Source organism: Sinohyriopsis cumingii, chromosome 16, assembly GCF_028554795.1.
Source record: "Sinohyriopsis cumingii isolate HCF-2022 chromosome 16, ASM2855479v2, whole genome shotgun sequence".
Taxonomy (NCBI): Eukaryota; Metazoa; Mollusca; class Bivalvia; order Unionida; family Unionidae; genus Sinohyriopsis; species Sinohyriopsis cumingii.
Genome location: NC_142976.1, coordinates 68,028,217 through 68,046,052, shown reverse-complemented (window position 1 = coordinate 68,046,052; position 17,836 = coordinate 68,028,217). Strand labels below are relative to the sequence as shown.

Below are 17,836 nucleotides of genomic sequence, written 5' to 3'. Positions count from 1 at the left end.
TAGCAAAATGGTAAAATTACATAAGTTTTACACTAAATATAAGTCTGACAAATTGATATTATAGGTTTTCAATGTATTTTGTTTTCTTAGAAAATTGTGGAAGAAAGATTAATAAGCTTTATTTATGTTGTTGAAAAAGTTCCAGTGGTTATTTATCACATGACTTCCATGTTATTTACAGTGATATACATATACCCATATCAGAATTAGTTACTGTTCAAAGAACCTTTCATTCCCTTTATTTTGGTGTATGACTGATGGGTGTAATATGGGTTATAGAGTATATAGCTTGGCCTTACTTCACATGTGCACCTTTCAAAAAACTGCTAGCTCCACTTGGCAATTTTCACTTCCTGGACTTCAGAGGTAAATTGTAAAAAAAGAGCCAATAACTTTTTTTCTTTCATTTTATATATTTGGTAATTCATCCATTGCACTTTCAGAAGCTGGTATTGTCTAATTGGGCAAAATCCATTTTCCCTATTTTGATAGTTGCTAAAGATACAGTACTTTACACTATTTCAGGCTGATTTTTTTAGCACAAGGGAGCAGTCATTTTAGTTAGCAGTGTGCTTCAGTCATGTGCAATATCCATAAGTACAATATCCAAAGAAATGTCAGCCACATTACATCAAAGTAGCATTGAGGTATGCCAACATTCTCCACATTGTGCATATTTCAAATGCAAACAACTTCAACAATATATACGTCACTCTCTCAAAAATACATAATAACTGGTGAGTGCCACCATTCAAAGGAAATGTATAATGACATCACAAATGACATCATAGCATCATGCAAAGGAAAGGTGTAAAGATTTAGGCATCTTAATGTACTTCAAAATTACTGTTTAAAACTTCTGCATTTTGGGTAAAATAAAATCAGTTTTTTTTTGTCATGTGATATATAGAATCTAACAACTGTGCTACCTAAAAATGCAATTTATTACATCAAATAATCAAACTCATCCAATAATTTCATTTTGTATTCACTAAGGCTTGCAAAAGATGGAAATTATTGGGCTCGTTTCATAAATTTCATTTGAAATGAGCACTTGTCTGAGATCCTATATGGATTAAATGAGGGCTAGTTAAAAGTGTATGCCCATCTAGGTCATAGCTGAACCTGCTGTCAGAAAAATCTGTCCCACATACCATATATAATAACAGGCAACTAATTTTGTATGGGCATTGGAACCTGCCTGTGAGTGGTGACATGTCAAATACTAGTACATGTACCATATTTAAAAGAATGAAGTTCATTCACTGGATAAAATAATCACTACAAATGATATGAACTTAATTTTTCTTCAGGAGCCTGTATGTGGGTAAATACTAAATATCAGCAGTCTTATTCCTACAACCACTTTAATTTTATTGCTGTTGCTGTACAGGCTGTAAAGGAGGATACTGTAATATATGGAGTTTTAAAGTGTATGTCACTGTGGTCATGAAAGCACATTTATTCAATTTAAATGAAATATTAATTGTTCCATAAAAATAATGCCATCTATACTTGCTTATAAGTCAAACCAAACTCAAAACAGCAAATATCCTGACCAAAAGAAAATTATTGATCGCTATGGACTATTACAATGGTATCCATGTACTAAACTTGGTCAAGAAAAAACTGTGTTGTACCTGTCATTACAGATAACAGGGTAGCACCAATTTGTTTTCAAAACACGCTAGTTTCATTGTGACATCACAGCACATGACAGTCAATCTGGTTTGTACTGGATGACACCTTTACGTTGACCTGTCCAAAAATGTAATTTAACATTGATTTTGCCATATTTACTTCTAGAGGCATGTAAATAAAAACCTTACAAAAGAATATGGATGTACAAGGATCCAAATAAATTGAATAATTGCCATTTAAAGGTATGTAAAAAACTACACTCATTACTGAACTAGCTGGCTCTGAATGCCTAGATGACCTGTATGACTTTTACTATAGTGCACACCTACATGGGAAGTTTCGTCAAAAATGAGGCATGCTGCATATCTCATACTCTGTTTGAAAAGTTTCCTCTTAGACAAATCATTCATAAGCATGGTTTGCCAATCTTGCCCCAAAAGTATAGCACTTTAGCCAATATTAATGTTACAGTTGATGTGAATTGAGTTAGTGGTCTGTGTCATTGTACCATCACATCCTATGGTGTTATAATGGACTCCAAAAGGCCTACAAGTGCAACACAAGGTCTGGAAGCTGATTCATCAGTTTAGCAACCAAGTCAGCTGTCTGATCATATTGTATGTTTTATTTACTCTCATTATAACCTAAATACATGGGTATAAAGCACAGGCATGCTATTTCTGCACAAGCAGTAAGTGTAAGCAGCATGCCAATATACTGTATATACTCACTTATAAGTCCAGTCAAACTGCAAACAACAAAGATCCTGATCTGCCATAGCATAATGCACCTGTGGATCAGAGTCTATGTTGTTTGTTCAACTGATTACTCTTAACAGCATAGATCCAGATCTGCCAACACATTATGCAAAGGCAGATCTGGGTCTATGCAGTTTGCAGTTGGACTCATAAGCAAGTATATGCAGTAATACTGACTTTGAGGTGGCAAAAGGACTGAGTTGGTTTGGTTTTCTACAGCACAGTGCCATGACTATTGGAGTTAAAAAGCCTTGCCCAAAGATAATAGCTGACATGGTTTCATCTGATGGCTGTGTTTGAATCCACAGTCGTTCAGTCACGATTCCAGCAAGCAAACCATTGAGCCAATGAAGCTCTGTAAGCATACATGTCCCAAAGTCAGTCAGATGATGTGCCTGACTTTGGTGTCAAAACTCGAATGTGTTCTTTCATCATTCTTGGTATAAGAGTATGTATTCAAGGTGCGAAACATCTATGTGATAGTAAGCTAAACTAAAAAAACCAACCTAAGCCAGTAAAATGTGAAATGTTGGTCGTAGTGGCCTTCTTTTGGCAAAAAAATATGGCACTGATAGAGATGCATAGTCATCTAGTATGACATTTCAAGCATATTTAAAAGTGGTAATTAAACTTAAAACATAAAATGTAATCAAGTCAATGAATCACAAAATATGAGTTACTTTAACCTACTTTTGCAATAAGAATGAAAATGCATCCCTTTACCATGATTCATGATTCTAGGTACATTGGTATCTACACAAGATACAACAAACTCATAAGCTAAATGCAAAAAGGTAATTTGAGCCAATAAAACTTAAAATGTAGGTCACAGTGACCATCTTTTGTTGTAAAGGTGTATCACTAATTCAGATGTATAGTGTGCTGAATCTGATGTGATGCTGGTGGGAAGTAGCATAAATAAACAAGAGTCCCTCAAAGCGGCTGATATTCTAACAGCCAAAAAGAATTTCCGAAAATCCAGATCAAACCATTTCCTATTAACAGCTGAGTACTGAAACCATCTCTGATATTCTTAAGCTATAACAAAATTTTTAAATTAGTGCTGTGGTGGACAAACTGGATGTTGGATTGGAACTACATGTATTTTCATTTAGGTCCAGCTAGATGTCATTATGACATCTTCTAGAGTAATCACCATGTTAATGTGACAATCCATTGAGGAGTAGCAATAACAAAATATTTAAGATGGCCACTGTGGCAACCATACTGGATGTGCGAGCAGCACCATTTTCATTTAGGCCCAACCAGATGTCATAAGAAGCCTTTTAGTTGAAACATCATGTTGATATGGCCATCCATAATGGATGAGTAGCAATAACAAGATATTTAAGATGGCCACTGTGGCAACCATACTGGATGTGCGAGCAGCACCATTTTTATTTAGGACCAACCAGATGTCATAAGAAGCCTTTTAGTTGAAACATCATGTTGATATGGCCATCCATTATGGATGAGTAGCAATAACAAGATATTTAAGATGGCCACTGTGGCAACCATACTGGATGTGCGAGCAGCACCATTTTCATTTAGGCCCAACCAGATGTCATAAGAAGCCTTTTAGCTGAAACATCATGTTGATATGGCCATTCATTATGGAGGTGTAGCAATAACAAGATTTTCAAGATGGCCACTGTGCTGAAAGTCTCAGCATCATCACTGTCATGGTTCGACCAGCTAGACCATAGGATGAATATATGTGTGTGTAAAGTTTCATGTCACTCTTACAAAGAGTTTAAAAGGAGTAGCAATAATAAACTTTTGTTGATGGACAGACAAACAATGGCCAAAAGGCCATTCAATATGCTCATCGGATCTGACCAGCAGAGCTAAAAATTCAATACCTATTTTCTTGTTTAAATTTTTTCTTACATTGCTGTGAATATCACAGATGCTGATCTGTGGTAGAATAATGTGTTGGCATATCTGTGTCAGTTACAATATTATGTAGAACAAAAAGTAAAGAAACTGATCCCTGAGCAGTGTGAACCCCTTAATAAAGTGGCACAATGCACAGCAACTGATCTGGCCCAATAATCTTAAAATCTCTCAGCAAAAGACTCTTGATTTGCTCAAAATTCCAAAACTCTGATAATACATAACTTGAATTAGAATACCAGAGTTACAGAACTTTTAAATTTTTCTTAATTATGCTCACTCTTTTAGACTGATATATATCGAATTTATTGGTATGAAATCTATTACATTGCCACATATCAATGGTGCAGGCAAGAGTTCTTTTATTTGTCAGCCACATATCAATGATGTTGATACTAGTAAATATCATATCCATTAGACTGCTGCATATCAATGAGATAGGTAAATAATATATCTATTAGACTGCATATATACATGATGTAGGCACCAATAAATATCATATTCATTAGACTGCCATATACAGACAATGTACATACCAGTATCTTATCTATTAGACTGCCACATATAGATGATATAGGTAAGTATCACATCTATTAGCCTGTCATGTACTGATGACATAGTTGACTATAATATCTATCACACTGCCAAATGTTGATGATGTAGACAAGTACAATATCTATCAGACTGCCACATGTTGATGATGTAGATAAGTACAATATCTATCAGACTGCCACATGTAGATGATGTAGATAAGTACAATATCTATCAGACTGCCACATGCTGATGATGTAGATAAGTACAATATTTATCAGATTGCCACATATTGATGATGTAGATAAGTACAATATCTATCAGACTGCCACATATTGATGATGTAGATAATTACAATATCTATTAGATTGCCACATATTGATGATGTAGATAAGTACAATATCTATTAGATTGCCACATATTGATGATGTAGGTAAGTACAATATCTATCAGACTGCCACATATTGATGATGTAGATAAGTACAATATCTATCAGACCGTCACATGTTGATGATGCAGATAAGTACAATATCTATTAGATTGCCACATATTGATGATGTAGACAAGTACAACATCTATCAGATTGCCACATATTGATGATGTAGATAAGTACAATATCTATCAGACTGCCACATGTTGATGATGTAGACAAGTACAATATCTATTAGATTGCCACATATTGATGATGTAGATAAGTACAATATCTATTAGACTGCCACATGTTGATGATGTAGACAAGTACAATATCTATTAGATTGCCACATATTGATGATGTAGATAAGTACAATATCTATTAGATTGCCACATATTGATGATGTAGATAAGTACAATATCAGACTGCCACATGTTGATGATGTAGATAAGTACAATATCTATTAGACTGCCACATACTGATGATGTAGACAAGTACAATATCTATCAGATTGCCACATACTGATGATGTAGACAAGTACAATATTTATTAGACTGCCAAATGTTGATGATGTAGATAAGTACAATATCTATCAGACTGCCACATGTTGATGATGTAGATAAGTACAATATCTATTAGACTGCCACATACTGATGATGTAGACAAGTACAATATCTATTAGATTGCCACATATTGATGATGTAGATAAGTACAATATCAGACTGCCACATGTTGATGATGTAGATAAGTACAATATCTATTAGACTGCCACATACTGATGATGTAGACAAGTACAATATCTATCAGATTGCCACATACTGATGATGTAGACAAGTACAATATCTATCAGACTGCCACGTGTTGATGATGTAGACAAGTAAAATATCTATCAGACTGCCACATGTTGATGATGTAGACAAGTACAATATCTATCAGACTGCCACATGTTGATGATGTAGATAAGTACAATATCTATTATATTACCACATATTGATGATGTAGACAAGTACAATATCTATTAGATTGCCACATATTGATGATGTAGATAAGTACAATATCTATTAGATTGCCACATATTGATGATGTAGATAAGTACAATATCTATTAGATTGTCACATACTGATGATGTAGACAAGTACAATATCTATCAGACTGCCACATATTGAAGATGTAGACAAGTACAATATCTATTAGACTGCCACATATTGATATAGATAAGTATAATATTTATCAGACTGCCACATATTGATGATGTAGATAAGTACAATATCTATTAGATTGCCACATATTGATGATGTAGATAAGTATAATATTTATCAGACTGCCACATATTGATGATGTAGATAAGTACAATATCTATTAGATTGCCACATATTGATGATGGAGACAAGTACAATATCTATTAGATTGCCACATATTGATGATGTAGATAAGTATAATATTTATCAGACTGCCACATATTGATGATGTAGATAAGTACAATATCTATTAGATTGCCACATATTGATTACGTAGACAAGTACAATATCCATCAGACTGCCACATATTGATGATGTAGGCAAGTACAATATCTATCAGAGTGCCACATATTGATGATGTAGGTAAGTACAATATTTATCAGGCTGCCAAATGTTGATTATGTACACAAGTGCACTATCTATTAGACTGCCAAATGTTGATGATGTAGATAAGTACAATATCTATCTGACTGTTAAATGTTGATGATGTAGGCAAGTACAATATCTATTAGACTGCCACATACTGATGATGTAGACAAGTACAATATCTATCAGACTGCCACATATTGATGATGTAGACAAGTACAATATCTATCAGAGTGCCACATGCTGATGATGTAGACAAGTACAATATCTATCAGATTGCCACATACTGATGATGTAGACAAGTACAATATCTATCAGACTGCCACAAGTTGATGATGTAGACAAGTAAAATATCTATCAGACTGCCACAAGTTGATGATGTAGACAAGTACAATATCTATCAGACTGCCACATATTGATGATGTAGATAAGTACAATATCTATCAGATTGCCACATATTGATGATGTAGACAAGTACAACATCTATCAGACTGCCACATATTGATGATGTAGACAAGTACAATATCTATTAGACTGCCACATATTGATGATGTAGATAAGTACAATATTTATCAGGCTGCCAAATGTTGATTATGTACACAAGTACACTATCTATTAGACTGCCAAATGTTGATGATGTAGATAAGTACAATATCTATCTGACTGTTAAATGTTGATGATGTAGGCAAGTACAATATCTATTAGACTGCCACATATTGATGATGTAGACAAGTACAATATCTATCAGACTGCCACATATTGATGATGTAGACAAGTACAATATCTATCAGACTGCCACATACTGATGATGTAGACAAGTACAATATCTATCAGACTGACACATGTTGATGATGTAGACAAGTAAAATATCTATCAGACTGCCACATATTGATGATGTAGACAAGTACAATATCTATCAGACTGCCACATGTTGATGATGTAGACAAGTACAATATCTATTAGATTGCCACATATTGATGATGTAGATAAGTACAATATTTATCAGACTGCCACATACTGATGATGTAGACAAGTACAATATCTATCAGACTGCCACATATTGATGATGTAGATAAGTACAATATCTATCAGACTGCCACAAGTTGATGATGTAGACAAGTAAAATATCTATCAGACTGCCACAAGTTGATGATGTAGACAAGTACAATATCTATCAGACTGCCACATATTGATGATGTAGATAAGTACAATATCTATCAGACTACCACATACTGATGATGTAGACAAGTACAATATCTATCTGACTTAAATGTTGATGATGTAGATAAGTACAATATCTATTAGATTGCCACATATTGATGATGTAGATAAGTACAATATCTATCAGACTGCCACATGTTGATGATGTAGACAAGTACAATATCTATCAGATTGCCACATACTGATGATGTAGACAAGTACAATATCTATCAGACTGCCACGTGTTGATGATGTAGACAAGTAAAATATCTATCAGACTGCCACATATTGATGATGTAGACAAGTACAATATCTATCAGACTGCCACATGTTGATGATGTAGACAAGTACAATATCTATCAGATTGCCACATATTGATGATGAAGATAAGTACAATATCTATCAGACTGCCACATATTGATGATGTAGACAAGTACAATATTTATCAGACTGCCACATATTGATGATGTAGACAAGTACAATATCTATCAGACTGCCACATATTGATGATGTAGATAAGTACAATATCCATCAGACTGCCACATACTGATTATGTAGACAAGTACAACATCTATCAGACTGCCACATATTGATGATGTAGACAAGTACAATATCTATCTGACTGTTAAATGTTGATGATGTAGATAAGTACAATATCTATTAGACTGCCACATACTGATGATGTAGACAAGTACAATATCTATCAGATTGCCACATACTGATGATGTAGACAAGTACAATATCTATCAGACTGCCACGTGTTGATGATGTAGACAAGTAAAATATCTATCAGACTGCCACATGTTGATGATGTAGACAAGTACAATATCTATCAGACTGCCACATGTTGATGATGTAGATAAGTACAATATCTATTATATTGCCACATATTGATGATGTAGACAAGTACAATATCTATTAGATTGCCACATATTGATGATGTAGATAAGTACAATATCTATTAGATTGCCACATATTGATGATGTAGATAAGTACAATATCTATTAGATTGCCACATACTGATGATGTAGACAAGTACAATATCTATCAGACTGCCACATATTGAAGATGTAGACAAGTACAATATCTATTAGACTGCCACATATTGATATAGATAAGTATAATATTTATCAGACTGCCACATATTGATGATGGAGACAAGTACAATATCTATTAGATTGCCACATATTGATGATGGAGACAAGTACAATATCTATTAGATTGCCACATATTGATGATGTAGATAAGTATAATATTTATCAGACTGCCACATATTGATGATGTAGATAAGTACAATATCTATTAGATTGCCACATATTGATTACGTAGACAAGTACAATATCCATCAGACTGCCACATATTGATGATGTAGGCAAGTACAATATCTATCAGAGTGCCACATATTGATGATGTAGATAAGTACAATATTTATCAGGCTGCCAAATGTTGATTATGTACACAAGTACACTATCTATTAGACTGCCAAATGTTGATGATGTAGATAAGTACAATATCTATCTGACTGTTAAATGTTGATGATGTAGGCAAGTACAATATCTATTAGACTGCCACATATTGATGATGTAGACAAGTACAATATCTATCAGACTGCCACATATTGATGATGTAGACAAGTACAATATCTATCAGACTGCCACATACTGATGATGTAGACAAGTACAATATCTATCAGACTGACACATGTTGATGATGTAGACAAGTAAAATATCTATCAGACTGCCACATATTGATGATGTAGACAAGTACAATATCTATCAGACTGCCACATGTTGATGATGTAGACAAGTACAATATCTATTAGATTGCCACATATTGATGATGTAGATAAGTACAATATTTATCAGACTGCCACATACTGATGATGTAGACAAGTACAATATCTATCAGACTGCCACATATTGATGATGTAGATAAGTACAATATCTATCAGACTGCCACAAGTTGATGATGTAGACAAGTAAAATATCTATCAGACTGCCACAAGTTGATGATGTAGACAAGTACAATATCTATCAGACTGCCACATATTGATGATGTAGATAAGTACAATATCTATCAGACTACCACATACTGATGATGTAGACAAGTACAATATCTATCTGACTTAAATGTTGATGATGTAGATAAGTACAATATCTATTAGATTGCCACATATTGATGATGTAGATAAGTACAATATCTATCAGACTGCCACATATTGATGATGTAGACAAGTACAATATCTATCAGACTGCCACATGTTGATGATGTAGACAAGTACAATATCTATCAGATTGCCACATACTGATGATGTAGACAAGTACAATATCTATCAGACTGCCACGTGTTGATGATGTAGACAAGTAAAATATCTATCAGACTGCCACATATTGATGATGTAGACAAGTACAATATCTATCAGACTGCCACATGTTGATGATGTAGACAAGTACAATATCTATCAGATTGCCACATATTGATGATGAAGATAAGTACAATATCTATCAGACTGCCACATATTGATGATGTAGACAAGTACAATATTTATCAGACTGCCACATATTGATGATGTAGACAAGTACAATATCTATCAGACTGCCACATATTGATGATGTAGACAAGTACAATATCTATCTGACTGTTAAATGTTGATGATGTAGATAAGTACAATATCTATTAGATTGCCACATATTGATGATGTAGATAAGTACAATATCTATCAGACTGCCAAATGTTGAGTATGTACACAAGTACTGTTGATGATGTAGACAAGTACAATATCTATCTGACTGTTAAATGTTGATGATGTGGGCAAGTACAATATCTATTAGACTGCCACATACTGATGATGTAGACAAGTACAATATCTGATTTGGGGATCCTGAGCTTGAGGTTCTTGATTTTAAAAAATCAAGATAATGGAGCCTCAAGCTTGAAACTGTTCACAGGACTACACAAATATGTGTGTTAATTTGCACAAACTATTTTCTTGAATGTAAAAGCATGATCAATTAGAGTGGGACCTCAACAGATATCTCTCATGCAGGATAAAACAATTAACATGCAATTTGCGTTGGAAATTTTCCCCAAAGATCAACTGGCTGGTAAGTTAATCACACCCAGTACTGCTGATTTATAATTCTATTCTAGATAAAGTTTTAGTTAAATTTCTGACCATGCAGCTTACAGAGAATGAAAAAAAAGGATTTGGAACATTTACATAGGCTGAAAAAAGGGCTGGAATTTTACAGAGGATGAAAAAAGGGCTGGAGTTTTACAAAGGCTGAAATACGGGCTGGCATTTTACACAGGGTGAAAAAAGGCTGGAATTTAACGCAGATTGGTCAGACAAGTTCCATGAATTGAGAATTATAAATCAAGAATGAATATATTTTTAGGCATTTTAAAGATTCCAGTATCAATTTCTCAGTTTCATTGAAAACACTTATGTCTATGAGAAATCGTTGTCTCTGCCAAAAGAAAGTTGTAGATAGGTTTATAATTCTGGAAAAATCATATGGTGTGCTTTAATGTCAAGTTTCATGCCACAATTTCAACATGATTTACAAACTTAAGTGGCAACACAATAATTGTGTTGGTTAAAATTATGCAGTTATAAATTTAAGACACATTATTAGTCATCTAAATTCTCTTTCATTTATCTTGTACAAATAATACTGAGACAATGAAAACCAACTAAACCATGAGTACCAACAAAAGTCTCTAAAGGGACATGAAGTCCCTCCCACTGGTCAAAGCAAATTTCCATAAATCTACCATAAGTTTATTAAATCTGTACTTTATTCTTTTTAACTGCAGATTAATTAAACCAATTAAGATATTCTTGTGAAACGTTGATGGCTTCAGAAGCAACATTTCTGTGTGGTTAGAACATCTTAGTTTACAATGTTACGCGAACTGCTTAAGAAATGTTTCTGTGTTAACTCCATTTCAATACAACCATCTGTTTCAAAAGGAGTAGCGACAACAAGACTTTCAAGATGGTCTTGGTGGCCACATTATGAGGCCATTTTAAAAGTCTCTTCAGAACCATTATTATTTAGGCTCAATGAGACATCATAAGAATTCTTTTAAAACTTCATGTTGATGGAACCATCCTATCAAGTGCATTAATGATAAAAATATTTTCAAGATGGTCACTTTGCTGGAAGGCTGATCAGCACCATTTTAATTCATGATCAAATAGACACAATATGAATTCTTACTGTGAAAATCCCATGTCAATACGATAACCTATTCAGGAGAATAAGTAATAGCAAGTTTTTCAAGATGGTTACCATGGCAGCCATAATGGATGTCTGAGGGGCACCATATTAATTTAGGATCATCTAGACCTTCGGATGAACGTATTTATAAAGTTTCATGGCAATCATTTTGATAGTTTGGGGCAGAGGGCAATAATAAAATTGTGAATATGGCCAGATGCTGGATGACAGAACACTGAAAAAGCTCCTCTTGTTTTCAAAAAGTAAAAATGTACAAGCTAACATCCTGAATTTGAATACATGACCAATTTAATAATATGATCCTCCAGGGTTGGCTTTTTCACAATTAAACAATACATTAGGAATGTGTCTTGGTGATTCCTTCATAAGGATATCTTCAACTGTAATTAGCAGTCAAAATTGCTTTTCACAAATCTTTTTTTGTTGCATTTAAAGTCAAGTTTCTTAATCAAAAATCATTTAACATGAAACACTGCAGCAATCTGCAATTTGCATTGGCTCCAGGATCTGGTTTTCAAAGTGACAGATATGCCAATAATTCCCTCCAATGTAAAACAGAAATACATCAATGGAATATCATAAATATGTATGTACCAGGGTATGTACTAACATCTGACCGCACCTCAGCACAATAATGGCAATATGATGCCAATTAAAAGTTCTAAAATATTTAAAAATGAAATCCTCCCAAATTAATGCAAACAAGTACTAAAATCTAAAATATAAAAGCTACAAATGTTAAAATTCTGTAAAATGTGTTTAAAATAAATATGTAAAAGATATAAAATCCATAATATATATGGTCAAATATTTTTTTTTAAAAACCACATTCCCATAAAAAGTCAAATATGTTCTTTGATGGTACATCTCATTGATTTTCTTAATAAAATTTACACTTAAAAAAAAATTCTGTCTCACAGAATGGAAGTTGATATGCTCAACATGAATGTGTTCCACTCTCAGTGGACAATGGTAGGGTATGCACTCGTGTCCAGGCTCAGTCAGCGGGTATGCATGAATCAAGTATGTGTGTATGCATAATGGCACCTCATCTGTTATATGTACAATATGAGATGCCAATCTTAAATGATGTCTGATGTCACAACTGCACCTCATCTGATATTTGTACTGCACGAGAGATGCCTGTATTAAATGATGTCTCATGTAACAACTGCACCTCATCTGATGATATTTGTACTATATGAGATGCCTGTATTAAATGATGTCTGATGTTATAACGGCATGTCATCTGTGATTTGTACTACAGGAGAGATGCCAATCTTAAATGATATCTAGCGTTACAACAGCACGTCATCTGTGATTTGTACTATATGAGATGCATATATTAAATGATGTCTGACATTACAACGGCATGTCATCTGTGATTTGTACTATATGAGATGCATATATTAAATGATATCTAGTGTTACAACAGCACGTCATCTGTGATTTGTACTATATGAGATGCATATATTAAATGATGTCTGACGTTACAATGGCACGTCATCTGTGATTTGTACTACATGAGATGCATATATTAAATGATGTCTGATGTTACAAAGATTGCTTGTGGAGTTTTCATACCACACAGTTTGCCAAGTATGGAAAACATGCTAATTTATATAACATTTGAGGTCAGTTTATGGTACCCTCGATCTGGAAATGAGTGACTGCATGGCAGCTTTATCTATCCTTTCAGTACTCACTCCAATATGACTAGGCGAGCAAAAGTACAAAATAATTTTTTCCTGATTGTACGAGCAATTGAATATGAATGCTCCCACAAACAACATTATGCAGACAAGTGATCTAACTTCCAACAAGAAGCCAAAGCAGGCATGTTATCATTCACCTGGCTTTTACTATATCCTGATAAAAGTTCTTTCTAAAGACATGGACATGATTAATATACTCGGTTACGTTTGCTCATAATCGAAAACATCCAAGATCCTGATGATAATAAACCATATTGGATCAAAAATACATTTTCAAGAGTCATAACAAGTCCAGTGAATTAGACATAAAAATCACCTTCTTAATATGCATTAAGCGTGCTCATGTTACATGGATCTATCTTGCTTATTACTGAAAAAGCTGTGTAATGAAAGAAGCATTTATTTTAGAAATGGCTTTTACAGCGGTAACAAGCTCAGCTAGTCAAGATTACATCATCAATATCTGTGAAAATTTCTCATTACCAACTCCATCCACAATCTTGACGATTTAAGCCAACATTTCAAGTTTGATCAAAATTGGATAATAAATATGGTTTCCAGATTAGTAACAAACTCAACCAATGATGTGCAAGATCAAATCATTAATATGCATGCATGCCACTCATTAGTGAACTTGTACCAGCTCCTGATGATACAAGCAAATATTCCCAGCTGGATCAAAATCAGATCAGAAATACAGCATCAAAAGTGGTAACAAGCTCATCTCATTACTACGTAAAGATCTCACCCATTATCAAATCAAAACGCCTTCAACCTCTAGACGAGATATCCACATATTCCAAGTTTGATCAAAATCAATCAGAAATCTGGCCTGTAGAGTTTTACGAAGTATAACAGATGCAAGAATATTTAATTATTGGTAGTATGTATGGAGTTCACTCATCAAACCCATCCAAAATTTTGATAATGTAAGCTTATATGTCCAGAGGGGTAAAAAAGTATCAGCCAGCTGAATGCCAGAGCACCTCATTAGTCTCTGTGGATCTTGCTCATTAATGAATTTCTCCAGGATCAAGTGTACATTCCAAGTCTGATAAAAATCAGATCAGAAATACAGCTTCCAAAAGAGTAACAAGTTCCGACAATCAGAAGCTGGATCAATTCATTAGTATATATAGATCTCACTCTGTGTGTGCGTGTGGAATGAATATTATTTTAAACCTGATTTAAGAGACAATGTGGAAAGGATATTGTTTTGAGGGAATTGTGTGAAAATGGACCAATCCAGAAGAAAAAGAAAATGCCCCCGATATTTCATTAAACATTTTAAATAAATTACAACTGTCAAACTATTTGATAAACATATAAAACCTGTTTCCAGATAACGAGGAATTTCAACACTGGCTTTTACAAGAAATGTGTCTGTATTGCAGCACAATTACTACTGGTAAAAACAACCACATATACATTAGTATTTTTACCCTAACATTTGCTTAAAAGGTGCTCTTTAAAGATAAAATCATGTGACACCTGCTATAAAATAACTACTGTCAATACTTAGGTCATATTTCACTTTGTGCTAACAAGAGGTGGTAGGTATACTGAGTACAGACAGATTTTCAACTGCATTGAGTTTTATTTCAAAAGAAATACATGACAAACCTGCTGTGAGTTACATTATTAATTCTGTTTATTATCTTGTTGATTGTTTTACTAAAGCAGCCAACCTTATATGCCATTCAGGTCAATTTATAGTTATACCATGCATTTGCACAGTTATAGAAATTAGAAATGGCTGCCAAAATGGACACAAAACTGTCACTCAACATGTCAGACTTTGTAGGGTTTACCATTACAGGCTCTGCTGCTAACATGGATGTATCCTCCATGAAAAAGAACAAAACATGTGTCTAAAGTCATGTCAGTGATTGACAAGTTACAAAGGCACTTGTAATGGCAAATGACACATTCAGGCATAATGTTGTGTATGGCCTGTCAATGAGCAAGGCTGGTTTAGCAACTAGAAAATGTCAGAGTGAATGAACTTCAGTGAACTGAATAAACTTAACACATGCTGCCAAGTGACATGGAAACTACATAAAAAAGACCCTCAGTCAGAATTTTCCCGTAAGCTTAGATCATGTACATGTGTTGTTGATCATAACTGATGATGCAATGGATTTATGTTTACAAGCACTTAAAAACCCTTTCCTTGGCAAGATATAGTCAATATAATGTGCAAAAAGTATTAATAAAAGAAAAAAAAGAAGAAAAAAACAATTCCAACTTATCAGATTGTTCAACTCAGCTGATCAACACTGTAACCTTTAGGTGTATATAGTGACAAAGCAGGACAAATAAATTATGGCAAAAGGGCAATGAAATTTAATCCCAGTATTAACCCATAAGTCGGGGGGAGGGGTTATTAAATAAAAAGCAAAGAAATGTAACCAAATATTAATCCATTAGTCTGGGGATATTAAACAAAAAGCAATGAAATGGAACCCCAATATTAAGTCATAAGTCTGGGGGTTATTAATCAAAAAGCAATGAAATGGAAAATATTAACACATAGTCTGGCAGGTATTAAACAAAAAGCTATGAAATAGAACCCCAATATTAACCAATAAGTCTCAGGGTATTAAAAAAAAACCAAAAAACAAGCTATGAAATTAAATCCCAATATTAACGCATATGTCTGGGGGTATTACACAAAAAGCATATACTGCTGACAAGAACTATGTGAAATCGAACAGCTGGTTATAGAGCTGGAATTTTGCCCATAATCAAACTAGATTATCTTGTAAAAACACAAAAGTTGTAACCTCAATAGAAAAAATAAATAATTGGGTATTAGACTTCGTTTCTGGTCAGGTAACTGTGCATATAATTTCACTGGCATTACCCCTGGGGATTACAGGTGCTGAGGGTTCAACAGATTTTACTCATAATCCCAAATAATATGATCACATGAATGCAATTCCTTGCAAAAGGAAAAAAAGAGAATAAAACCCAGGTAAGTTAATACATGGCATAATATGTACAATTCTAGAGGAATGGCTAATGCCAATATCTGCAAATTTGATTTCACAAAGATTTACAAGACTGATTTCAACAAAATGTCAATCCAAAACAGAATACTAAAATACATGATAATGTCTGATAATAAAGAGGTTGTATGAACTTTTCACAGTACCCAAACCTAATGGTAATTCAGACCAGGCATAAATCAACAGATCTTAAAACCTCTGTGACTCATTAACATTTTTAAATTAGAAAATTTGGTCGAAAACAATTACAGGAAAATAGTTTTATCATATCCGCTGATCAAAGAGATATATAATTCAGTGTTCCGATATATGAACATTTTCGAAAATGTTCAAGTTCAAGTGGAACGTGATATTAAAATACTTTATAAATTTGTCCATTTAATCCTACGATCTCCAGTGCACAGTGGGTTATTACCAAAATTTGAAGGAAAAAAAAACATATCTATATTTCATACAAAAGGATCTTTGTTGCTCCTTCAACATCAACATATTCCTCATTTTATGTCAAACAAATAAAATGGTTACTCTAGAAAAAGTTTTATCTCAATTTTATGGTTTTATGTACAAGAGGGTACACTTGATTCTGTCTCAAGATTTAATTCCTTGGATTTCTCATTAATTCAGTCAATTCCAAGCCTTTCCTTATGGATGAAACAGTTTGAAAAGAAAAGAAAAAAGATGTCTAGGAACACTGCCAGTTGGATCTCCATCAAGACATTCTTTTCCTCCAGACAGCACATGTTGTTGCCTTACTCTGATACACTTTCTACCAGACAGCACATGTTGTTGCCTTACTCTGATACATTTCTTACCAGACAGCA

The 17,836-nt window shown here is 33.8% G+C and overlaps 1 protein-coding gene across 1 annotated transcript in view; it reads right to left on the bottom strand.

Moving 5' to 3' along the window:
- LOC149780719 (RAB11-binding protein RELCH homolog) overlaps positions 1–17,836 on the bottom strand; it is a 188,522-nt gene that overhangs the window by 7,456 nt on the left and 163,230 nt on the right. The gene's annotated exons all lie outside the window — the stretch shown is intronic.